This window comes from Pteropus medius, unplaced genomic scaffold, assembly GCF_902729225.1.
Source record: "Pteropus medius unplaced genomic scaffold, Ma_sr-lr_union100, whole genome shotgun sequence".
In the NCBI taxonomy this organism is placed as follows: Eukaryota; Metazoa; Chordata; class Mammalia; order Chiroptera; family Pteropodidae; genus Pteropus; species Pteropus medius.
Genome location: NW_024349796.1, coordinates 15,784,514 through 15,811,174, shown reverse-complemented (window position 1 = coordinate 15,811,174; position 26,661 = coordinate 15,784,514). Strand labels below are relative to the sequence as shown.

The window sequence follows — 26,661 nt, the reverse complement described above, 5'->3', positions numbered from 1 at the left end:
AACTAAGCCACCATTCTTTAGGGATTAGGCTCCTTCCCCATCAACCGTGAAAGAGAAGGACTAAGCATATCTAAATAAAACACGGAGGTCACGCTCTCACAGATGCTGACTGTCACCTCTGAAAGACAGCTACCAAATGCCATTCATGCACAAAGCTAACTGTGCCAACAACAGGGGCCATTGGGGAAGACCAACCAAAAAGTACGACAGACGTCTTTGCTTTAAAGAAGTAAAAAGAAGACAGGAACGAAGGTCAAAGTTCCCACATGCATACACAAACCGTACAATCTTCTTCTCACTGCAATGACCGAAAAAGAAGAGTTATTTGCAAACAGTCCTTTGAAACAGCTGTTTGATTTCATGGTCAACTTACGTGGTTGGTAAGACCTGAAGTCTCGGTGATGAACAGCAAATCACATGACCTACTTGAGCAAAAGGCAGGGAGAAATCTGTCCCGAGTCTACACTGGCTGTGCAGATGAAGGCATTCAGTCATCACTCGACATCGACATTTACGGGGCAACTGCTTCCTTTCAAAAGCCCATCTCCTTCCATTAGAGCTGACAGAAAACAACTGCCAAAACCACTAAATTGACTGCCTGCTACACAAATAACTTGATAAAACATTAATCTTAACCCGTTAAAAAATATATGAGTTAAGCACCTTTTCAATTAAAATGTTATTTTTTAACAGTGTTTATCCAGTGAGCAAAGGAAAACACATACATTCTGATATAGGTAATCATATTGTAAGGTTATATGAAAAAAAAAAAGAATATAGAAAACACTTCTCTAAAGTTATTTTCTATTTCTAGATGCCCTCCTAATTTTTACTCTAAATAAAGAGAATAAGTAAAAAACAGTGCAGGTATCATTTTTGATAAAGCATGATTTTTTTTCACTTAAAAATGAACTAAAACATACGAGGAAAACTCTTGCATAAAATATTTATCAAAAAGGAAAAACTATTTTTGAGCCTAATATTGAAAGAACTGATGAATGGTTATCGGCTCTTTGAAGATTACTGAGGCCCTCGAGAAATCCTCAGAACGAACTGCAAAATGTCGATACGAATACGTTTTGACACGTTCGTGGTAATTTCAACCTTACGGTTATAAATCTCAGAGTATTTGCTCATACCTGAGCTGTACACATGGCAATCCATGCTCAGATCAAGTAACCCTTAGCTCCCGTTCATCTCAAAATAAGCTATAAGACACAAAACAATAGTTAATGCCCCATCAGAAGAGATTTGTGTTCAGATTCCTTTTTCTTCCTCAAGAGGGCAGTCAATACAAGCCTCCAGTGAGGCATTTTCAAGTTTTTTTGGAAGTCGTTTGGTGCTTCTCATAGGGGAAGAAAAATGTCTTTTAACCTCCAAGCCTTCTAAGTTCTCAGCTAGGTCTCTATAACAAAGGCCAGATTAATGAGAGAAAAGCATACAAATCTATTTAACATAAATTCATGTGATACAGGAGACTTTGTAAGGAAATGAAGACCAAAGAAATGGTTAAACCTGAGTTTTCGTACTAGGTTTGATGAAAAGAGAGAGTCATGGAAACGTGACAGAGGACAGAAAGGTGTGTGAGCTAGGAGTGAGGGGCGGGGCGGGGAGACTGAGCGAGGTGAGGCGCATCTGTTCGGCTCCCTGTCAGTCAGTCCTTCTACCTCTGGAGATAAGGGTGCTCCCTCCTCTCGCCTGGGGGGTCCTACGACCTGCTCCAGAAACAGTCTTTCCTGTACCTGCCACTTCTCAAATTCATTCAGCTGAAAACAGTCAACCTGCCAAGGTGCCGTATTTTGGGGTAGCATATCCTGAACTGTCATTCCCCCATCTGAAACGTCCCCAAGAAGTTTCATAGTCCAGAAACTGAGTTGATGGACTGTCCCAGGACCCACTGAGCCAGTCGCAGTGCTGAGGTGGGTCGGTCAGCTTCAACGGCTGTGTTCCATGTCAGGAGGCGGCGGGATGCTGGGGACTGCAGATGTCCCCTGAGTCAGGGCTCTAATGGTGTGAGCGATCGGGCATTTCGTAAGGGGCCTTAATACAGAAACAAAAGAAAAACAAAGGCTAACGGCTAGAACAAACTATAAACCCATTTTTTTGGTCCAGAAGGCATTTAGTTAAGATTTCCGGACACTGGGCTCCAGGCATCTCTAGATAACGGTGTGAGGACAGGCAGGGGCAACCTGGATTTTCCTGGTTCGCAGTTTGAATTTCTCTGCCGAGGTCATCGGGTGTCCTAGTGACCTTTCTGAGTGGCCCACACAACAACAGGCGTGACAGCTGCCCACACGTGGTCTGCTGTGGTGATTTCTCTGAAGTTTAAATCAGGTTACCCAGCCTCAGCTTGCAGGACTTCAGGAAGAGACCAGTTTTAGTTCTCGATGAGTCCAAGTCAGAGGGTAGCAGAAAACTCAGAAATGTCAACTTGGAGGGCTGTAGCCAGATACTGGAGGAAACCAGAAGAATTCAGGACCCAGTTCAATTTACAGGTAGATAAAAAATAATAATAATAAAAAAATTAAATAAAAAACCGTAAGGACAATGAACAGGACTAGAACTTAAGACTCACAAAGGCGTGCAATAGTTTTCTACTGAAACATTATTTTTCTTTCCATAGTTACCCCATTTCCATCAAAGATAATGACGGTAAGACTAATTCGTCTGCAAAAAAATCCAGTCTCGTTAAATCTGGCCTGATCGTTGACATGAGCGCAGCAAGAATAGTGATTAACTACATAGACTGCTTAAGTTTGCTTTGCTGGCTCTTTTAATGAGAAATCTTATATCTGACTTTACATAAAAGCCTCTCAAGGCTGGGAAGCCCAGTCGGAAACTCGCCACTCGTCTTCGCCTCCAGGACCGACAGACGTGGCTGAACAACTCTCGTTCTGAGGCTCCCAAAACACGTTACGGTTCCCGAGTGTCGCAGGAGGTGAGTGACCTTCCTTACTCGCCGGACAGGCTGGGAACTCTGCAAGCCAGGTACCAGGCCTGTTGCTGCTGTTTTTAAAGAGTTTTATAAGGATGAGCTCAATGAAGACCAATAAAGACCACCTTAGTTCCTTAGAAGTGTGTGGCATATCTGACTTTAGACGTCATTCTCAAACATGACATTCCAGTCAAGGCTGGGCAACAGAACCAATGCTGATTATGTCCTATTACAAGGAAAACAGATTCTCATTGAACTTATGCAAATAACTATATTGCCATGAAAGTTAAAATCCTCCTTAAGCGTTTCTGAATTCTGGAGGGACCAGGTAGGGAGAAAACTTTTTCATCTTTGTTCACAAAGGTACACTTTACCCAAGTGCTCTAAGTTAGAGATAGCTTAAGAGAAAAGAGAAACCAAAAAAAACATTAAAGAACCAGTAAGGTTTCAAACAGAAAGTCATTAAAAAAATTATAATCATCCTCATCAGTTCACGCGGTCTCGTGTAATTAATTCCTGTTCTGTTTGATCTTGGGTGAGCAGTTTTGTGAATTCGTCAACTTCTTCATTAGCTTGGAGAATTACTCAGGGCACTGGCATGGTCCCAGGCTCGGGCTGTTCACGTGACGCCCTCACTGAGCATTCGATTAGAAACTCTTTCAGAGAAGAACTAGGAGTAAAAAGCAACTGTGAATGACAAAGAACTTCAAAATGGCCATGGTTAAAGATCTGATCGGGGGTCATTATAATGTAGTTGACAAGGAAATTTGTTTATTTCAGTGACATAATATTTTAACATAACTGGAATTATGACCGATAATGTGATGCTTAACGTATCGTGAACGTCGAAGGTACTGACAAATTTCGACAACTTCGCGCAATTCTAAAATATTTATATTAATAACATATATCCATACAAATATAACCTTAAAGAAGGTTTCTCGTCACTTCTTATCTGACAATGCTTCCCAAATGGTTTAATATATCCGATGAACCTAATTAGTTTAACATCTCTCTTTTTCAAGGTGAAAAACAAGTCTTGAGATTTTCCAGGGACTCTCTGGGAAATTCAAAGTTAGTTCGAGTCAAAAGACTTTATTTAGAATTTGATTTGGGAAAGTTTATCATAAATGTCAAAAGGTTTGAGCACTTGATTAAATAGGATCACAGATGATTATGAAATAATAATTATCTAACCAAAGTGGCAACAGTTGTTAATGAACCTCTAGCTCTTTCAACATTGAGGAGATATAGTTTTCCTAAGGAATCAAAGAGCCTGATAGAGACAATATGAAGTCCAGGAAATCATTCTGATAAGACACAAAATCTTGGTTCCCTTAGGCAGATGACTTAAAAGATAAAAATATATACATATGTTTTACAATTTCTTCTAAGAGTGGACCATGATCCAAAAAACTTGGTTATTCTACTTTTGTATCAGTATACTTTTGATATAAAGGCTCATCTTTTTTTTTTTAACTTATAAATAAGTCTATTCAATCTTAGCAGCTTGACTACACATAAAATTCCTTTTCCTCAAACCATCTACAAACTTTAAAAAAATGTAGTTTTTGCCCTTTTCCTCTCCGTCTTCTGGAACAGCCAGTGATTCGACTTCTGGACGAATTACTTTCTTCTTCTCTTATCAAAAACACGTCCTTCATACCTTATTTACTTTTCTGTATCACGAACACATCCTATTTTCCTTACATACTTTGTATACAGAAATTTTTCCTCTTTGTCCTTAATCCTTAGTATCCCTAATGTTCAGTGAGAACTAGGAATCAACTGTGAACTGTCTGCCACGTACCACCATCCTATAGCAACTGTGAACTGTCTGCCACGTACCACTATCCTGTAGTAGATTCGCAAATGTGTATGGATACGCCATTTCACAATTTCTAGAAGAACATGCTTCCTTTTACTACAGTTTTTCAGTGCGGCAAAGGACACGTTTGCTAACACACCCAGGTTTCTTTGGTCCAGAGATATCAAAAATTGATAAGCTTATTATGTTAAGCAATTAATGTTTCAGTATTTCCTCGTATTTTGGAAATGAACTAGATATTCAATGAATAGCCATCATTTCACTTCATCTAGTACAACTTTAAGGTTTCAAGTTACCGAAAAGATTTTGGAAACTATCTTTAAGTAGACATATTATAAAAACATAATTATTATTGAAAAGTTTATTTATAAACTTTTACCCTACACACATTAATTCACTTGCTCTTAATAATTACACCTGAATTGTTCATGAAAACGTCATGAGACGTTAAACAAAGCTAACCCTGATTTTAAGTTATTTTCTCATGAACAAATCAGGCAAGTATGAAACACACTGCAAAAGCAAAGAATCTAAAAAGTTAAACATGATTTCTTCCCTTTTTTCTTTTTTTACTATCGTGCTTGACATACATCGAGCAATTTATTTTTATTGTACATTTTGTTCTTAGGTTGGATTTATATTTGTATAATCTTAAACATCTAGCAGAGGTAACTTAAACTTATTTGACTAGTAAATGTAGATAGCATTATATTTTATGGTGACAACTCTAAAGACATAAATTTTTACTTTACCAACAATCTTCGAACTAGCTTTATTTACCAAAGCTTATCCCAGATCGCATAAGCTTAAAAAAGGTTAGGTCAGTGTCTGTGTTTCTGAGCGTTCTAGGAACACTTCATTGATATAAGCACGTGTTAGTCTCTAAGGCATTTGAATAGAATCCCTTTAAGGATTTTATAAATTAATTTGGTAATAATCTTGCAGAGAGAGAAAAATATCATCGATACCTAAGACACGCATAGACACGCACATATATACAAACACAAACAAAGATTGTATAGTTTTCATTCTAAAGTTTCAGCCACGTGTCAGTAAAACATAGTACAACCAAGTCCCTGGTTTTCACCCACTTTGTATTGTCACCTGAACTGTGTTTCTGGCCAATGGGACAAGTCGAGGTCACCTCCTCAACGTGAGGGCTACTGCTTTTTACCAATATTTGTAGAGAAGACTTAAAAGGTTTCCATTTGCCCCGATACGTAAACTTATGGACGCTGTAACTACATTTTAGATGAGTGACGGAGGAGACATCCGCCACCTGCTCAGTGTCTCCCCCGCGCCTCCGAGTGGATAAAACAGTCCATCAATTTCCAGTGAGCTTTCTTCCTAAACCCTGTCATCATCCTTCAAGCGGTCTATTTCTTACGACTCTCAGTGAAAGCGTTTTGCCAGTTACTGGCAACGGGCACGTGAGAAAGAAGGACATGGAAAAGTCCACCGCCCGCTTCCCAGGGTCACTGCAAAACCCGCCGAGCGAGCGCAGTGACAACGTGGACTTCTGTCTCCGGCGATGCAGACGTGATGGCTAGACAGAGGTCACCTAAAAATACTGGACTAAATATTTTCAAGTTCCTTTTTAAAATGGATGGCAGAGCTAGCGATAAAGCGAGGGAGACGATGAGAAAGCACCAATCGAAAGAGGTGACTTGGTTCTGAAGGCGTCAAGTGTCCCAGGAGCCTCTGCGTGTCCTGCTGGCATGAACTTGATGCGGGGGGAAGGGAAGCCATAGGAAACGGGGTAACGGGCCCTACGCAAGGTGGGGAACCAGAGTAAAGCCCCACATAAAGCCCCATGGCGGGGGTGGGGGGGGGAATAAATTAAAAAACAATTCACCTTACAGCTGATATGCATGAAGAAATGCTCAGAAGGAAAGAAAAAAGGACAAATGCAGATGGGTCCATTGAAACATTTTGTGACTTCAGAGGTTAAAAGATCATGTCCCAGAATTCTAATATCTCATGGAAACAGTCCATTTCGAGAACGGGTCGATCCTGCTGTTCAGAGAGAGGCAAAGATATCTTCTCCGTTTAGACTTCGCTAAGAAACACGTCTGAGGGCGACCACTCAGAGAAAAGCAGCAGAATGGAAAATACGGGATCACAAGACAGTCCGGAAGGAGACAGAATGCACGTGACATGACAGAATGAAGTCAGGCCTTGGAGTCAGATATTCCTGGGTTCGAATCCTTGCTAGGCATGTATTTGTTCTAACCACAGACAAGTCATCTACTGTTTACATTTCGGTTGCTTCATCTTTAAGAACAAGACAAGACAAACGTTTTAGCCTAGGATTTGAGTTAACGTGCAAGCACCTAACACAGTGCCTGGCACACGATGAGCAAATCCCTTTGTCTTTCTTCTTCCCGTGACCCTGGAGTGCATTCAGGAATAAGCAGATCTTTGGTTCAGGCTGCCGAACCACACCATTCTCCTCACGAGTCCCACAACCATTACACAGAATTCCGTCCTACTCGCCTCCTTGGTTTCCTGTATGTTCCTTCATCTTATTCGGGACTAAAAAGCTTCTATATAAAATGGCACCGTGTGTAGTACCTCAAGCGCATGACTGTTCTAACGCTGTGCTTAGGTTTTCAGAAGAAAGATTAAGAACAATCCAAAGCGAATGTCCTTCTACGGCAAAACGCGAAGGTCAACACTTCGTACAGGACAAAGAAAACGCAGCTGCTGCTCTGTTAGATGGCTGCCCACCCCTCCCGCCCCAAACTTTCCAGAACTAAAAGAAAGGCTAGTAAGTATCTCACCTCAAAGACGTGTAACTCGCTTCACTTAATCCAATTTAGTCAAAATTAGGGATCGGTGTAGAATCCTGAAACACAATAAAATAACATATTGTGTATGAAGATTTTTTCACGAATTTAGAAATTGTGCTCCAAAAACTAAAGCGTTCCGTAAAAGTTTACTACGTGAAGTATTTCTCAGTAATAGTGTTATAAAGATTAACTCTAAGGTCGAAAAATGTGAAAAACTTCTAATTCGACAACTCACATATGGATTACCCACGCTCTCACTCCCTTTTTTAAATTCTCATGGCCAATTGTGAATTCTGAGATATTTTTCTCTTCTACACAGGACGCTTCCAGAAGTTCCCAATCAGTACATTTTACAGAATAAAAGTTAACTTCCGTACGTGTCTAAAATAAAGTCCAAATGACAATCTGCCCCGAAAATGATGATAACAACCCCAAATAAAGAAGAACTGCTTGAACTGCTCATTTCTACCAGTACGAAGGTTCGACTACCCCAGGTTTAAAGGACGTATGCCAAAGAGTCAGCAAGTCGACACGATCCTCTCACCGGAATAAAAATCTAAAAGCTGAAAATGCTTTGCGAGAAACCACTCTGTAGCCACTAAAGCTAAAGACGAAAAAGTTTTGTTAGGACGGAAACGGAAAATCCTGCATGTACGCACAGACTCTAACGGGAAACGAAATGGGGGGTTTCCATGACGAAGCCTTCACCAGCGCTGTATTATGCAGAAAACAGATGGCGCCAGCTTCAGGTGAGGCAGAGCAGGTGAGGCTACGTGCGTACAGCCCGAAAGTCAGGTCGCCCGGATTCAGATCCAGCTCCCACTGCCGTTAATCTGGGCAAGCTATTTCGCCTCCAAATACCTCAGTGTCTGTATCTGTGAAGCTGGCATAATAATGGCCTTTAAAAGGATTGCAGCGAGGATGAAATTAGATATAACGGATGTAGAGCATTTAGCACAGTCATTGGGACACGGTAAATATCTAATCATTGTTAGCTAGCCGTATAATTATTGTCCTCTTTCTAAAACTGTTTCACAGCACTGCAGCCACGGGAGTGTCAACAAGCGCCTTAAGCAGCAGTTAAATAAAGAAATCGTATTTCAGTCCCCCAGTCCCTGACAGGAGTGGATAAGCCTGATGCCCATCACAAAACGATCAGCAAACACAGTGAGTGATCTGGATCCAACAGCAAACGACCATAAGTGAAATCATTAAAAAGTACTAAAAGCATAATAAAGGTGACCACTAATCTGCTCGCTTGAGCCCAGAGATCTTATTACCAATAATCAGGTTACAGTATTAAGGGACTAATGACATTTTCCTATTATATCCTGCTGCTGAAGAGATCTTGAGAGTCAACCATTAAAAAACAATAATAAAGTCCAAAAGAATCAAGAACCGTCAACCAGAACAGAAACTCAGCATGCCCCCTCTCCAGCCTTGGGCAGGGATGGGGTGGGGGTGGGGGGGCTGGAATCAGAGACACAGGGTATTTGAAACAGCTTCGCCCTCTCACGTTCCAATGTGTAAGAGCATCTACTGCAGAGCGTTCTCAAAGTGTGGTTCGCATTTGACCTTGACAGCCGAAGAAAACCTATGCAGTCTCAGGGAAGGCGACACCTCTATCTAAAACCAACAAATTGGGGATGAAAAGGAAGACTCCCAAGCATGCTTGAATTCTTATGCCACCTCCCCACCGCCGCCCCGGGGAGAAACCGCTTGGGACTCAGCTGCTGCTCACTGGAGCTACCGCCGTCAGAATCGTCTGAACATCTCCCTGAGCCGGACTCTAATGACCACTTATTTGGTAGCCAGCAATTTACTCTTCGCTTCAAAGCAGCCTTTTTATCCAGGTTTAAAAAAGAATGAAACTGTCTAAAAATTTTTTTTGCAGCAGATGGAAATGCATTCATCGGTCTCTCCATCATCCTTTTAGCTGGCAATAACTGGCGGTTGTAAAGAGAAAAAACGGGGAGGCTGGGTGATTTTAATCAAAGCTTGGACTCCAGCCCTGCCCCGCAGCATGCTGGAATATGAGGAAAGTTCGTGGCTGACATTCCACAGGAACGGAGCTCTCACGTGACCGGCTCCTACGTTAACCGCCACCTCTCTGTTACTGGTTTTGTGTCCGCAGCAAATATCATTAGCATCCTCTGCTTTAGATGCTCCACTAATTATGGTCCCGTCCTCGGAAAAAACACTGATCAATAACAAAACGACTGCATCTCACAAAAGTCTAATGTGGAACGAGTGGATCATAAAACGCTTCTCAGAGTGCGTGGGTATACAAAAAACAAAAACAAACTGCGGAATCGACACGCGGCTCACTCTCTCTGAACAGCACCTTAGGAATGCGCAGCGAAAACATTTACGGCGCTTCTGAAATGCAGAGGAAATCCGTGTATAATCGAAAGCAGGAGGGCTTTCAAATCAGCTACGCCCTAGCAGCGTCAAAGCTGACAAATTATTTAATCTCTCCAGACGTCCGCCTCCTCACCTACGAAGGGGAACTACGAGCATCTTCCTTGCACGACGGCCACCGCTGCCAGGAGGAGCGATCACGCCCACTTCAGTGGCTGGCACAGGACACGCGATCGACAGGGGCCAGTATCGCGAGGGCCATTTTCAACCGGGGAGTCACAGCGAGTGTGACTTTTATTCCTTGGTGGGAAAAACTGGTGTCAATAGAATTTATTTGTTCTGAAAAGCAAAGCGTAAAACCTTAAGTCGCATGGAAGGATACGCACCTCGACGCCATATAAATAGGAGTGTTTACCCAATGCGAGCCGGCAGACAGGAAGCTGCAGCTAAGGTGAGGTGTACTTCATAAGAAGAATATGTAAACAAGCAAACAAACAAACAAACAACATGTAACGCGACGACAGACGAAGGACCAGGAGACGGACAAGTGACACCTGTCTGTCAAGCTGGAAGAGGTCCTGTCTCCTCCCATTCTTCTTTCTTGTCATCTCCTCTGGGGAAGAAACGCATTCCCTCAGAACCTGGGAGTCCAAACTGAGGAAGTCTGAAGCAATGAAGTAAGTGAGCAACCCGTCTACACGCAACCACCTGCTAAGCCTCTGGGTTAACAGGTTTTTGTAGTGTTACAAGTTTCACTTTAAAACATAATTGACATAAAGTATGTGAGCATGAGGTCTATCGGTTTTCCCACGCCTTACTCTCGATTAACTCAAATAATTATAGATTAGCTATTGGTAATGAGAGAAATGGAGATTTCATCTGAGGGAGAGGTTAAAAACAAAAGACAGATGGATGGGTATTTTAATGCACGGGGCGCTTGTGAAATGAGGACACGTCATCATCCGAGAGAGGAAATGACAGAGCGGGCAAAGGACGAGACTGCAGGCGAGTGTGCCGGGGACTATGCGACAAGCACTAATGATCCACTTACCAACACTCTGACGCAGGCTTCTGAGAGACAGTAACCGTCCCCGTGTCTCAATGAACAGCAAATGCTACTGTAGATCGCCCGTGCTTACCAAATGCAGGACTGCGCAACGGGGCAGCATGCGGTCTGAAACGCTAGCATCTAAAAATGCAAAGTCGTTCTACCTTACATACTCGAACTCTAGGAAAATCATCACCACTCAAAAATTAATGTAGACTCTGCAGTATTTTACTTTGTGATATTTGCAGAATCCATCTGAGAATCCTCCAGCTCTAGGTTTTACTGCTGATCCATGAATAGGTTAGTCCTCAGTGCTAAAATGCCATAGAAAAGGATCTTAGAATCACTACAGGCAGAAAACTTCTAAGGATATAAGAATCCCACACCTAAGAACGTAAGTTCACACTCTGGTTCCATTCAAAAAGCGTTACTGAAACCAGGTATCTGTCTACCTTTTCTATAAGGGGCCAGAAGTATGCAGGCTGGGCAGACCAGAAGGTCTCCAGGGCAACTACTTAACTGTCACTGTAGCCTTAAAGTTGCCAATAGTACATAAAGGAAGAGCGCAGCTGTGTACCAATAAAACTTTATTGACTAACACAGGCCAGATTTGGCCCGGGGGCCATGGCCCGCTGACTGCTGACTTTCACTCATGAAATCACGGAGCTGGAAGAGACCCTGGATATCACATGGTACAATAACGCACTCAATGCAAAGATACCTATAAAACGATCTGACTAGCAGACATCTGGTCTCTGTTTAAGTCCCAGAGACCATCCGCTCGGAACCAGGTTCCATAACTGGACTCTTCTCCAAGCTAGACGATATTTCTAAACCAGGGACAGCGAGCTTCTGAACGGGCTGTTTGCCCGCCATATGGGGCTGTCGGGGGCACCGCGGTTCATTCAGCATCTCGGTTCCCAAACCCTAAATGCTAACTACAAAAAACACGCATCCCATCGCTGCGACAGCCCCAAACTTCCCCACATACTTCCAAATCCCCCGGCGTGGGGCGCTGGTGCCCAGTGGGTCAGATCCCCCGAGCTACGTCAGAGATGGAGCACGTGGCAGGCGACCCCTTCCACCTATGGCAGATATGACGACTCGGTCACAAGAGTCCTCCCTACTGAGGGTGGTCTTTGTCTCAGAATTCTTAACATGCCGTTCAAGACAATTACCACTGATGAAATCGGAATTGCGACATTAAAACATATGTGTTATCTACATGCACACTCTGGAAAGAAATGAGCTGCTTTTAAGTTGATAAAGCTGAAAATTTTTAAATGTAAGAGGTGTTTTCAAAGTGAGTGAAAACATTTCTTGGTTGTGAGAACGACTGAGGTGGCAATGCCAGATGTCCTGTGACGCTAGGGACAGTTCCCTACCACAACGGATGACCCTGCACCCCCCATGGTGTTCAGTGTCCCACCGGAAACACAGGTGGATGAAAACCCGTTTTAATGATCTCAGCCCAGACAGTAATTCCGCACTGGTGACTACTCGGGACAGCAAAGCTCTAGTCCATCAGAGCTGAAAAGGGTCCCGAAGGCCGTAACTCGGCCATCCTTGACGTGGGGAAGGCTGACCACGAGGGCTCCGAAGCAGTTGCCAAAGAGAGTGACCCGCCAGGCTTGCCGGAACAATGAGCGAACCAGAACCCTGACGGAACCCGGCCCCTGCTCACGCGACGCTGCAGAGGCAAAGGGGCCGAGCACCTCACGCAATCACACGGCCCACTGGCAGCACAGAACCAGAAACCCCGAACTCCCGTTCAGGGCTCCTCCTATTCCTCTACTATTATGCTGCCGACTGAAGGAAAATCCGAGTATTATTGCATGTCTAACTTCCCACTAGCTACCTAATAAGCACAGAATTCATCTCACCAACCGACAGACTCTTTCTTCAAAGCGAGACATAGCTATCGGACAACTTTAAAAATATGGAAATAAAGAACTAAGATTTGAACCAAAGCTTTAAAAATGTGTCTACATAAGAGATTATTAGTTTGCAATATAACAGCTGAATATAAATGGTTGGATATGGATGGAAAGAATCTCTACAAACTGTCTATATAATCTATATATATATATGTACACACATACATATGTATATATATATATACACATATATATATAATTATACATCTATATAATAATAATGGCCTAAGGCCATTGGCAAGACTAGTTTACAAGAATATTAACTCTTGTTTCCATGTCTTTTTTAAAAACTTTTTTATAGCTCGTGGCACTTTGTTAAAATCTTTGGTATGGATAAGAGTTCATACATAGTTCAAAGACTAAACTCCAAAGCAAAATCATGAACATAAGAAATGGCAGGTCCCAGATACTGTCTTTAAATCAAGTTTTCAACTATTCTAGATTGAAGCGGTAACATTTTGTTTTGAGGGCTTGGAGAGAGGCAGGTATGTTGGAACACAATTCCAACGATTTGTTTTTTCTGTTCTTCAGAGATAGTCATGTAAAAGTGAGTGAGCGGCAGCAGAAAATCCAGCACGAGTTCTGGAAGGGCCTATAAGGAAGTCTTGGGTCTCCCAGGAAGTAAGGGCACCAGGTCTGGCCAACTATGACTTGCCACACTTTTCTGCAGAAAACTTTGTCCAAAGTATCTGTAGATGACCCGCCTGTAAGCCCTACAGGGGGCATTAGCTACTTAGCTATACTCAGTGCAAAGCCAGCCCTAACTCAACACAAGCTTTAAAAGGTAAGTATCACAAACGTAGACGACAACGCCAGAACGGATGGCTGATCAGCAAGTTGAAACCTGAGACCCAAATCTCTCTGCAGGCTGCAATGCCCGACTGCTAAAACGCAGGCGGGATGCAATTTAGCAGCAAGAAGCGTGAAGTCCTGCACTTCAGTGTAAACATCAGCTACACAAGTACAGACTGAGTTCCTATGACAGTTTTGGGCGCTCTGGCTTAGCAAATGTTTAATATAAGGGTAAGCTGTGTCTGCTTAAACGTCCATGTCTTTTTGGACTTCAAGAATATTGAATATGCAATAACAGTAGGGTGTCCACCTTACAGAAAGTAAGAGTCCCACTACTTGCCGCCTTGCTCAGACATCTAAAATAGGGTAGACAATTCCAGAATCCCGCCTTTTCAGGATGCTGACAACCCGGCTCATCCAGAATAAGATGATCAGGATGGTGAGAGATCTAGGCACTGGTAATATTTAACCTGGAGAAGAGACAGTCGTCTGTAAATACGTGACAAAATGTTAAGTAGCAAAGACAAAATACATCCGAGTTGCTCTGGACGGTGTAACTAAAACCAACAGGTAGAAAATACAACAGGTAGTTTGGCTGTTATAAATAAAAGAAGAGCCTCATAACTAGAGCCACTCGACAATGAACCAGGCTGCATAAAAAGTGAGTGAAGAGTTTGGTGCCCTAAGCATTCCCCGAAAGGTCCCTAAATCCTCTGGGAGGGGTTGGAAGGGCGTTAAAATTAAGCGGAAGATTAGATTAAGTGGCTGCTACAGACTCACTTTACTTCTGCAATATTATTTTAAGTGCAGAAGAAAAGGAATAAATTGAATCAGCCCTTTATTTCCTTAACAGTAGGTGGGGCTGGCGAAGGCGGAGAATGAGAAAGTTAGTGATTCTAAGGTTCATTCGAAAACACATGATACGCTAAGGACCTGAAATGCAGTAGAAATAAGCAAATCTGGACGAAGGATACACGGAATTAGGGTCAGAAGACCTGGGACTGCATCCTGTTTCCAACGGAGCCTAGTTCTACAGGGCACTGAGCAAGTCACTTACACCTTGTCGCTCAGGTTTCTTCATCGCTGAAATAGGGTTATTGCCTGTCCTGCTCTAAGGATCAAATGACGACATGGGAAAAGCATTTTGTAAATAATCTATACATAAATCATCCCTGCTGTTATTCTACATTCATCAGACTCTTCTAAGCTTTGCTCAACACACTTTGAAAAGGGTATGAAACACTCAGAATCTTGAAAGATCAACCAAGATGAGGCTTTGTGAATCATCTAAAGAGACAGAAAGTATTAGGTAGAAATCCTAAAGGTATAAAATAGAATTACCCAAGGGAAGCTAACAAGGTATATATCACAGAATATCTGGACAGAGGAATGATAACTCCTACATGTCAGGATAATAAGACTCTAGAAGATGCTACAGATGTTCAGAAATCAGAACCCACCCGTCCAGGACCTGTCGGCGTGTACCCCGCTCAAGGAAGTACGATCAGACCGTCTCCCAAGGTCCTTTCCAGTACTAGCTGGAACTGCAGCCAAAAAATAACTGTTTATTAGGAAAAGAAATAAAGTTAACAGTTCAACTTGGGAATACAGTTTATAGGAGCATTCTACTTTAATTACAAGTGTTCTTGTTGTTAACTGACAAAGCAAATCGGGTAAAACATTAACAACGGGTGGACCTAAATAAAGGATGTTTCAATTACCACGAGACAGTCATCACTTAGGTTGAAACTATCAGGAGTTGACTGTGATGCCTTTTATCTGCCGAGTCACGGGTTCCTGGGGGACAGTCTGGCCCTGGCTTAGCACCATTCCCCAGGGCACGCCCTCCCGACTCCGCTTTACTTAAGTTCACTGTTCTCATCAGTACCCGCGCCGAAAACAAATGTTAGTGCTAAAACAAACCTCGATACTTGTTTTATTCACATTGCAACCTGTCCCTTAAACCTCTCCATGACACTAATTACCATATGAACCTGGACTTCAAGAGCCTCCGCCAGGTGCCAGGTCATTCGCGAGTTCTCTCCCGGCCCCCTGCAGACAATAAGAGAATGCACTGTCCGTCCGGGTATTTTAAAACAATGATAAAACCAACTAAAAGTCCTGCTTTCACTCTCACCAAGCACTAGCGATTCTGAACAACCTCAGTGCTAAGATACGCCTTCCAAGCACTGCAGACAGCTCCCACCATCACCCATTAACCACGCTGGTAATGGTCTGCCTCCCCCATTTCCGCCCAAGTCTCTTATCCAATAGTTTTTCTTTTCTTTAAAACTGCAAATAAGAAAAACTAATAATAAAGACGAAGGGCAATCTGTGTATTTTCTACAGAATTTGCAATTGTGAAGTATATCACATCGCTTTACCGTGATGCCTTCGTCTAAGCAAAACTAAGTAGAGGCCACTTACATAATCCGATCAATTATAATTTAGTATTAAAACTCTTTTTCCAGCAACAATAATGTAAACAGTGGTTCAAAGCCACAACCACACGCCTGGAGGCTGGAAATTTCACCGATTTATGGGGCCAGACTCAGTAGAACGGACAAGGCTCAAACAGGACCGCAGTCCTTTGTGGCTGCTCTGGTCTCTTTGGGTCTCTCGGAGGTCCAGGGCATCCTAGTCACTGCGAGAGGAAGGTCTCACTCAGAGAAGAGAAAGGACAGAGAGCGATACTAAAGAAGGGGGGTCGACTACGTGTCACCACGCTCACGTCACAGGCGGCGCAGCAGCTGCATGGTGACTCAGCAGAAGGTCGACACTCTGCTTGGTATGTCCTCGTCCAAAAGCTGTATTCCTCGGCTGTTACCAAATTCTACCAATTCTACCAAATGGCAGGTCATGGCGTTCTAACTAGGGTTCGCAGACAACCGGGAACGGAGTATGCACTACAAAACTGATCATCGGAGTGCAGAACCAAAAAACCCAACATAGCAATTACTTCGTGATTACAAACTGGTGATTAAGGACAAGAACCTGTGGAAGTATATGTGGACGAAGAGTTTGGGTAATCACTGTCTTAATGGTTCTCCCAACGCAGATAGATATTTTATTGTAGCAGAAAAAATAAATAAATCTATAAGAATAACTAGTAATTTGCTGCACCCTGATAAAAAAAAAACTGCCATAACTGCTTAAAGTGTAAAATACATTTAATCCTACAGAATAACACACGGAATTTAACTGGAGAAAGCTCAAAACTTTACAATTAGAACAAAGAACAGAAATTTCGGATTATCCAGAACACAGGGCACTCAAATTTCAAACATACCATCCAGATATGTATCTAGAAACTGACTACAGAAGGCAGGGCTCCTGTGTTTCAAAGAGGAGGACCTCCTCTTCCCAGTTCAAGACTGTCGCAAGCGCTTTATCTCTCAAAACCAAGGGAAAGGGTGGCGGGGGGAGGGGAGAGAGGCTACATCTTTTAAACCAAGATTGTATGGAAAACTCAGAACAAGCCTTACTAGAAAAACAGCATTGTCCGATTTAAAGAAATCAGATTAAATTAAGACATATAGAAATCTACACAGCAGTTAATTCAATCATCATAAAGACTGGTGTCATCTTTCCATTTTCTAACTTGAAAAGTATCCGATATGCTCACTCACGTGTTAAAGCATTGTTTACGTTTAGGCACTGCTTTCTACCGGTAAATATCAGCTGTGCCCATAAACATAAGGAAATTATAACGATCTATCTAACTCAAGCACAGATTTTCAAGAGTTTATATGCTATAGCTAATAATATCGTGTGTTTGAAATTTGAAAGAGAGTAGATCTTCAGTGTTATCACTGCAAAAACAAAGAAAGGAAAATGCTAACTTAGGCGATGCGTGCGTTAATGAGCTTGACTGCTGATCGTTTCACAATGTACACGCACATCAAATCAGAACATTGTACGCCTCAAATGTAAACAGTTTTTATTTGTCAAGTATACACCGACAAGCTGGAGAAAAAAAGAATTTATAAGCTAGCAAGACGCCAAGGCACCAATATTAAATGTTCTAGCTCACGTGAATTAGTGCAAGTCGGAGCACCCAATCAAATCTGAAAATTAAGTGTACCAATATAATAATTTTAAAAATAAAAAAATTTAACACTTAAAACATGAAACAATCATCAGACATCACCCTCCACCAATAACAATGTTACAGTTCTCCTTAGCTATCTCGTCCAGTTGGTGGCAAAAATCCAATTCACTTACCATCTACATGAAGCTAGGAGAATCTTTGTAATTACACTGAAGTGAGACATTACATGATGTAGATGAAGTACGTATTAATTGCAGCCAATAAAACATAAATACAATGTAGACAACTAATTACGATTATCTCTGGAAATGATAAAAACAAGCCGCATTACTATACGGCTGGCCATTAAGTGAAACTAAGTGTACGAATGTGTATATAACAAACAGATCTCGGGTTGTTAATATTTCTAAAATACTGCCAATGGAAAACATATTTATTTCCTTGTAGCAGAAATAAAAAATTACAGTAAGTTCTTAGTTGTTGCTCATAACTGGATGCACCCTAATCTAAAATTGTCCTTACTGGTTAAACTGAAAAACTAAACCCAACAGGGTAACTTTGAGTAAAAATGTGTTAGAAAGTTTGGCAGAAAAACAGTGAATTGCAATGGCAAACGTTGACAGCGCTGTCTTGCTATGCGACGATCACCGTAATTCTAAAGGCATTTAGAAGTTCATTCCATGACAAAGGGAGTAAGACAACCCTACAGGGCGAGAGAAGGCTCCAGAAGGAAACTTTGAAGTTTGATGAATAAAGACAACTTCAAAGAACTATCGGTATGAGGAAGGTAAAGCAGCAGAAGTTGGGACCTGGATGAAGAGTTCAAGCTTTCTGAGGAATGTAAAACATTCCGCCGAAATCCACATGACACACGCACACACACACACGCGCACACACACGCACGCACATACACACGCACGCACACGCGCGCGCACACACAGCAGCATTAACCGAACACGAAGCTCTACGATGCCGCAGCCCAGAGGTGCACGATCGTCCTCACCGGTCCGGTCAGGACCCTCGGAGCAACGACCCCTGGATGCCACCTCTGCCATCTCGCGCCACCCGCACAATCGGCCAGGTCCCGGGACACGGCCCCGCGCGGGACGACCTCCCCGCGAGACGCACCCCTGCCCGATGCCCGCGACTCCCCGCCCCCGGCCCCTGCGGCCTCGGGGGCCCCGGCGCCCCCCGCGCAGCCCCTCACCTCTGCCCTTCGGCCCCGATCGCGGCGCCCTCACTCCACTCGGGGTCCCGATCCGCGCCCCGCGCGCGCGGGGAGCCCCGACTGCGCCGTCCCTACCGGGTCTCCGCCCCGCGGTGCCGGGCGGCGGGCGAGCGGCGCCCACGGAGCTGGCCAGTGCCCGCGCCGCGGCCCGACCCGACCCGGCTTCCGCCTCGCGCCGGAAGCTCCCGCGCGGGGGCCGGAAGTCCCGCCCACCCGCGGCCGCCCCGCCCACCTGCTTGCAGCCGGGCCTCGCTGCGCGAGGGGCGGCGGCTGGTGATGTGGGGCAGCCCAAGCCGGCCAGGGGCGACCGGGCCGAGGCGCCCGGAGCCGCCTGCGTCCGGCGGATCGCTCAGCCGCCGTGCAGCCGGGTGACCAGGTGGCGGCCCTGCTCACGCCCCGCGGGAGGCGCGATGCCCCGGTCGCTGCCCCGCCCTCCCATCGAGCCGAAACGTGACACGCAGAGGTTAGGCACCCCGCGGGGCAGCACGAGTGCGGTACAGATATCTCGGAACGAGGCAGCACTGCTTCGTTCCTTCACTCAGGTCGTTACGCCTGCGAGATGTCACCCCTTCAACAACCGAAACAAGAATACCCTGTCTCCCGGCGGGAGGGAGGCGCTCCGGCTGATGAACTGGCGTGGAACCCATCGAGCAGCGGCCTGTCGGTCAGGAAGCTTAGTGTAGTATGAGGGAGCAAGCAAGAGCGACGACAGCTGAAGCATAAAGGCACTGACTGTGGCAGTGCTGGAGCCCACGTGCGAACAGTAGGGTGTAGGGAGCCAGGCAGATGATGAGAATTGGGGCGATGATGGCTCTTCAATTAAAACTAAAATAAATGATGAACAAGAGTGCTGAGCCAAATGATTCATACTTATACCCACAGCAAACTGGAGCAGATGTAGACACAGCTCCAATAGGTTAAGAGGGTCTCTCATACATGGATTTTGGAGTCACACACAGAGCTCGGGCTGGTCCTTCCTCCATGTTGATATAGGAATCTCATAGAAACCTAGGATGGGGTTAGACAGGATGGTATGTTTAAGCTGGTGGATTAAGTGGGGGGAGGAATTCGAGGGAAGAGGAGAAAGAAGGGATAAGGAGGAGAGAAGGAAGGGGAACAGGAAGACAGTCATCCGAGAGGTGGTCGTCTTAGTTCCCACGGTCCCAGTTTTTGATCTGCAGTCCCCTGTGAGGTCCGGCTAAACATCCCGTCATTAAATTCTATGAAAAGTCTATGTCTTTTTAGTAAATTTCCCATTTCACTTGGGTTAATTTTGGTAGGTTTCTTTCTAACAATGAAACACCAAGACATCGATGCCAGTCCGCACTATAGCATTAACCTCTTCTAACCAGAGTCCCGGGGCCAGCTTCTCCCCACAAGCCAGTGACGGGAGAAAGATTTGCACATGTGCACTGCTGCCTGGTCCCTCCAGAAGAACTCCCAGTTACAACGGGGTTCGGCGGGTGGGGTAAATCATACAATCCGGACGTATCTAAGTCTGGAGGGAGACTTTAGAAAACATGGATTGCAAATTTCTCACTACACAGAGCAGGGAACTAAAGTCCAACTAGACAAACTGGTTTTCCTGAGCTCAAACAGTTCAGCAGTCCTGGAAACAGGACTGGTTCAAAAATCTCCTCTCTCCCAGTCCAGTCACCTGATTGCCAGGTGTGGAGAGTGCGCAATACCCCCAGGAGGCTACTGTGAAATCCTTAAAACTCTGCTCCCAGCCTCCTCCCACTTACCCCTGCTCTGTGGAGTTTACCCCTATCTATGTAACGGCTCCGGCCGGGCTGCAGAATCGTGACGGCTGTTCAGAAGACACTTGTGCGTGATGGTGGATGACACGTGTTACTATGAGCCCGGAGAGAACATTTTAAGGAAAATTTTCCTACTTTTTTTTCCAGTCCTCACCAACTGGCTCAGACAGGCAGATGATGGGTTTATTAACAAGAGCTAATCGGATTAATTGTTCACCAAGTTTTTGACACATTCTATGTCCTCTTTAGCCCACACGTGGGTGTTTTCTCTATTCTTTTCACCATCGGCATAAACGTCAACATCATTAGCAGTTGTTTCTAACACTATATCCCTTCCCTTTGCACGCACTGTAATTTAGTAATGTGTGGCAAAATAAACTCGTCGAGTAGGAGGCGATCGCAACAGCACGTTCCCCCAAATAGTAATAGTTTTCTGGAAAATTATATTAAAGATTATGACTTAAGTGATAATTAAGATCGACCAGTGCTCTCCAATTAGTCACCCTGACTCTACGGCAGAGTTCCAGAGGCACGGTTTTTTTCCATGAGGATCTCAGTCTCCTGTGGTCCAATAACACCCCTCAGGCTAAAATGGAAGGTGACTCTACATCTAGGCTGCTGGTTCCTAAAGTGCAGGCGCCCCAGAAATGTTTCGATGTGATTGAAATATCTGAGAACATCACTTCTGATACTTGGGTCTAATTTTTTATTGCGGTAAAATATATAAAACATAAAATTTACCTTTTAAGCCACGTTTAAATGCACACCTAAGTGCCATTAAGGGCATTCACGACGTTGTGTAGCCATCGCCACCATCCATCTCCAGAACTTCTGCATCTTCCCCAACTGAAACTTTGTGCCCATTAAACGATAACTCCCCATTGCCCACCCCCTCCTCCCCTAACTCTAATTTTGGTCTAATTTTATAGTTTATATATCCCATAAAAATATTTTCAACACGGATTCAAAACAAACCCTCTTGAAGTAAACATTTATAAATAGAAATAAAACAATACCTTATTCACCTCTTTTCTCCTGTGGAGACACATGAAATGTGAACCCCACAGGGACACGCTGTATCGTAACCAGATTATTCCTACTTCACCCTCTTTACGGCCTATGCGAATGGAAATTCCCTACAGAGACGAGAAACAGCAGGGAGACTCAGCGTGATACTCATGCACCAGAAGTCTGGGTAGGTATGTACCCAACGACTTTCATACGAGTTAATAATTTTAAACTCCAATCCTCGTTTGTCTTTCTGCAAAAGCAATGGGCGTGCCATCCGTCTGATTGATGCAAAATCTTCCTGACAGAATCAAAACTGAGCAGAAACACTCTGCCGGAGAAAGCATCACCTGTGAAATTCCAACAGGACTAGCAAAACGAGCCCTTCTCTTCAATACAAAATTTCACTCCATCATTTGGCAACTGAAATAGACACACGGCTCTACTTCTAACTTGAAAATCTCACCACGCCCTCTTTAACAGTCATCCCAACAGAGACAAACTGCACAGAGTTTCTGAGACATCACAGCTGCCCCAGCCCAGGACCCTATCTATATGTGTCATCTAAGCTTCCAGTCCTTGAGACCTCAATGGACAGGTATGTCCTCTCCCCACCCCAAGTCTTGCTTTATCACCTGAGCACAAAGGAGCACTGCCAGAGCTCATCTTACAAATATTGTTTGTAAAACACCGCCTTCATTTCTTCCCTGCTGCTCCTCTACCTACGTGGAAGAGAGATCACTAACATCTGAAACATACACCAGACTGTCCTCGCTGGTCTTTTTAATAGCCTTATTAGCCTTGTGCCCCCAAACACCTTTCTTATTCTTCCTCAGCTAAACGCACCCTCATTCATCTGTTCATTCAACAAATATCCAGAGAACGAAAGAGACAGTAATTCCTACCTTTGCTGAGTTTGCATTCTAATGGCCGGGGACGGAGCTGGAAAATAAACAATAAAACGGTAAACAGATATGTTAACGATGTTAGGATTTAACATGTTTATTTAACATGACGATACATGTTTATTCTACTTTGACATGTTTATTTAACATGGTGACAAATGCTTTAGGAAAAAATAGGGCGTGATAGAAGGGCATGGGACAGGGGCAATTAGGATCATCAAGAAATGACACCGGGGCAGAGGTTTGAAAGAAAGTGAAGTAACGGCATGTCTGGGGAAAAGTGTTCCAAGACAGATGGGACAGCCAGGGCTAAGGCCCCGAGGCAGGAGCCCGCACATCAAATCCTGGCTAACTAGCTCTCGAGCTGGTCACGTGCTCAAAGTCTCTCTATTGCAGCCAAGGCTCAGACTGGACTCCCTGCTAGAATGTTTGGTTCGCTTGCATTTCTGTCTCCACCCGTCAGTCCTGCAGACATTTTTGCCAGTTGCTCCCCGATAGATGGGAGGCCTGGAGGCAGAGAAGGACCTGCTCCTTACTGCGTACTTCCTATTTTCTGTCAGCATCACCTACAGACGGTCCTTCAACCCGGAAAGGGCCGTTAGGACCAGCTACCAGCCTTCACCCAGCTCCCAGAGCCAGCCTCTTCGGGCCCCTTAGAGTGTCTGCTGGGGAAACGCAGCCTCGGCTCAGAGCCCCAGGCCCACGCTGCCCTTTCTTTCCACGGCTCCAAAGGCACCTGCCTTCCTGCAGCGACCGCCTCTCTGCGACCTCGGTGCGCCTCTTGGCCTTTCCAGCTGTCCATCATCCACTTACCCAATTCCCAATACGGAATTCTCTCTATCAAGAGAACTAGCGTGGTTTCTTTTTCCCCGACGGGGACCTGACTGATAAGGGAGCGGGAATGTAACTCTCGCAGTCACAAACCGTGTTTTATTCCTTTCTGACTCTGAGGACTTAGCATGAAATCTGGCATATTCACCGCGCTCAATCAAGATTTGCTGGATGAACAGATATTATAAATCCATTCACTGGCAAAGTAGATCGAGACCAATGCCTCGGGACGTGACAGGCAAGCCCGACTTTCTCATTAAGTACTCGGAAAGTGGCCTCAGAGCTGACCAAATGCAGGGCCTTCCTGAGACCAGCGGCTCCCACCCCCGGCTCCCGTCCAGCACACAGGGGGAGTCTGTGCAGAATGATGAGGACCCACACGGAGACCACTCAGGAACAACGAGTCCTCAGGCAGGATGCCATTACCCCAGGGGGGTTTCCAAACAACAAGAGAGTGTTCGGATTAAAATTATTTACTAAGATCATTAGCGTCTGGCCCACTGCCCACCCAAACTCTGCCAAAACATTGGCCACTTACTGACAGGGATGCAGAACAAGACACTGAGCGGCTTATTTCAGTGGGGTCAGAAAACGTAAAAGAACATCTCTCTGGGGATTCTCATGCGCATTTGAAAGACTGGACCATATTCCTGCCAGGGAGCTTCATTGTCATAAAAATGCGCCAAGTGATTTCTGGAAGTTGAGCAGCGTTGCAGGGGCCGTGCGGTAGTGAGCATGAAATCAATAGTTCTTTAAACTCTTCCATTGACGCTCGATCCAAGTTCTCATCTATGACGAAATCCTCCTGGAGAACTCAGACCGCCTAGGACCCCACAACAAGCACAGGAGAAATAGCGTTTGCCGTCACATTCTTTTGATGCGCTTCTCCATCCTGGCCCCTGTCTAAGGATAACCTCTCTTTTTTTGGATTGATATAATAGCCTCCAGACCGAACTTCTTTCCACTAGCTCTGAACCATGCTCCACGTTGCTCTGAGTTATTTTTGCAAAGCTCCCTTATTTAGTTCAAATCTCAGCTTTGTCGCTTATTAGCTAGCTCTGTGGCCTGAAGTCACTTAATTAACTTCTCTGTGCTTCGGCTTCATCATCTTAAAATGAGGATCATAACAGTATCTACCTCACAGGACCGGCACACGGTCGAAATAAGTCAGCGTATCTGAAGTACTTAGGACGATGCCTAGCACATTGGAAGTGCAATGTGAGTGCTAGCTATTATTACTATGGCTGAAAATGCTGTCTGGCTTCATGTTGCTTATGGGATAAAATCTAATTTCTAAGGCGGTAAGGGTTTTCCCGCTCAAAACCTCCAGCTACCTTTCCAGACTCACCCTCCACATATTCCCTCTCGACTTCTCTTCATAATAACCTGTCTCCGCACTCGCTCTGACAAAACCTACTTTCCCAAGGATCTTCCACGAGGCGGACCGCGAACCGTCACTGTCACCGTCCCCGCCAGCACTGGCTTCCCAGTCTTTTCTTATTGGTGTATTTTTTTTTCTCAGTACCCGAAACGCCCTCCTTCTGCCTGCCCTTCAACTGCTACACCCCGACCCCAACCTGCAGACCGTCCGAGATGCGACTCCACGAAGCTTCTCTCTGTCCTCTACACCGATAATGACTCCTGTCCTCCAGACCAATAAAAAAACTCCGTTTTTCTTTAGTGCTAACGACCACACGATACGCCATCTCGCGCATTTACCCGTTCACCTCTCCTCACAGAAATGCAGACTTCTTGGAGGGCAGGAAATACACCAAAAAAGATGACTACCTGTTTCACACCGGCGCCTTAACACAGTGATTGACATGCTATGTGTTCAATAAATGAACAAATGAATCGATGAAATAAAAGCTCAAAACAGGCAGAAGGCGTTGTCCATTACCTGAAGCCTTCAAGCAGATGCTGAGTGACCGTCTGCCACCAATGCTTTAATGAGAAGTGGGTGAGAGTTTGGACCAGATTACGTAACTTCTAACTGTAAGATTCTGGGAGAAATCCAGGGAAAAAAAAAAGTGTGTGTGCGTGTGTGTGTGTGTGTGTGATGCGTGAGAATATATTTTGCTTGATGCAAATGAACTCAAATTGGACCCCAACGTTATTTTATCTAATCACTCAATTTTTAAACGGAAAAGATGTGTACATATATAATATATGACATACGAAAAACTGGTTCTCGAGCTAACGGATTTTGCAAAAAGTCCCATAAGGAAGAGCTCGACTTGTCTTGTATTGCACACAAGGTCTTTCTTTCGCCTGGAATATCTAAAAAATGCTAATGTAACCTATTCCTATTACTAAAGAAAGTTAAATACAGAGAAAGAAGAACAAGAGAATGGTAGGTGAAGAGAGGTAGGAGCGATGAGGAGAGATAAGGAACTGATGGCGGAACCAGGAAGAAAAAAAAAATAGATGTCAACAGGTGAACAGAGAGTGGCTCCGGATGACGCAGAAAAGCTGACTGTCTAAGCAGTCCCAATCTAAAATTAACGTGTCTATTTACATCATACATAAAATGGAAACAGCCAAGCAGTAAAAACACTAGCAGTTTTCCTTGACAAATATACGGCAGCCATAGCTTGAAAAATACCCCTTTTCACTGAAGAACTTTTTCCGTTTCTCAGACTTGAGTACTTTACATGCGAGTGTCACACAAACCATTCGGCAGAAGCAGATGTGAATGAATAAGCGTGAAAATAAAGTTCTTCTTCGTTACTTTAACAGAACAAGCACATACATGTTTAAAATATTAAAACTGTTCATTCGTGATATGAAAGGTAGTTTTTTTTAAGTAGCAAAAATTATTAACTGTTTTGGCCAAATCGGCCTAAAACACTTAACATCCTAGGTTACCCAGCTAACTTGGTTTTTACCGTCCTCTTCCTGTTTATTCACACACTAAAGAAAAAGATAAACTTTCTTGCTTTTAAGGTTCTAAAGAGATCTTAGTAGACAGAGATAGACAGCATCCGTTCTATACCCTGGAAGGTGTGCATTCTCTCTTAAAAGCTGGACGCCCCTCAGTTCTCTCCCAGAACCCACGTGCCCTTCAAAACCCCAAGAACAATTTGCTGTGGGCTTTTGAAAGAGTTCATCCCAAGTGGCTCATATTAATTATGGCCAATAATAACATTTTCTTGAAATTTACCATATGTGAAAATAAAATACAG

General features: G+C 44.2%; 1 protein-coding gene across 2 annotated transcripts in view; it reads right to left on the bottom strand.

Moving 5' to 3' along the window:
* DISP1 (dispatched RND transporter family member 1) overlaps window positions 1–19,110 on the bottom strand; it is a 133,899-nt gene extending 114,789 nt beyond the window's left edge. Inside the window, exons 1-2 of one of the 2 annotated variants that reach the window (XM_039883451.1) lie at window positions 18,952–19,110; window positions 7,547–7,611 (exon numbers count right to left, since the gene is read on the bottom strand). The gene's annotated coding sequence lies outside the window, so the exon portion shown is untranslated. The remainder of the gene's footprint in view (window positions 1–7,546; window positions 7,612–18,951) is intronic. The other variant, XM_039883450.1, reaches the window with a different exon arrangement.
* Window positions 19,111–26,661: the final 7,551 nt, after the last annotated feature.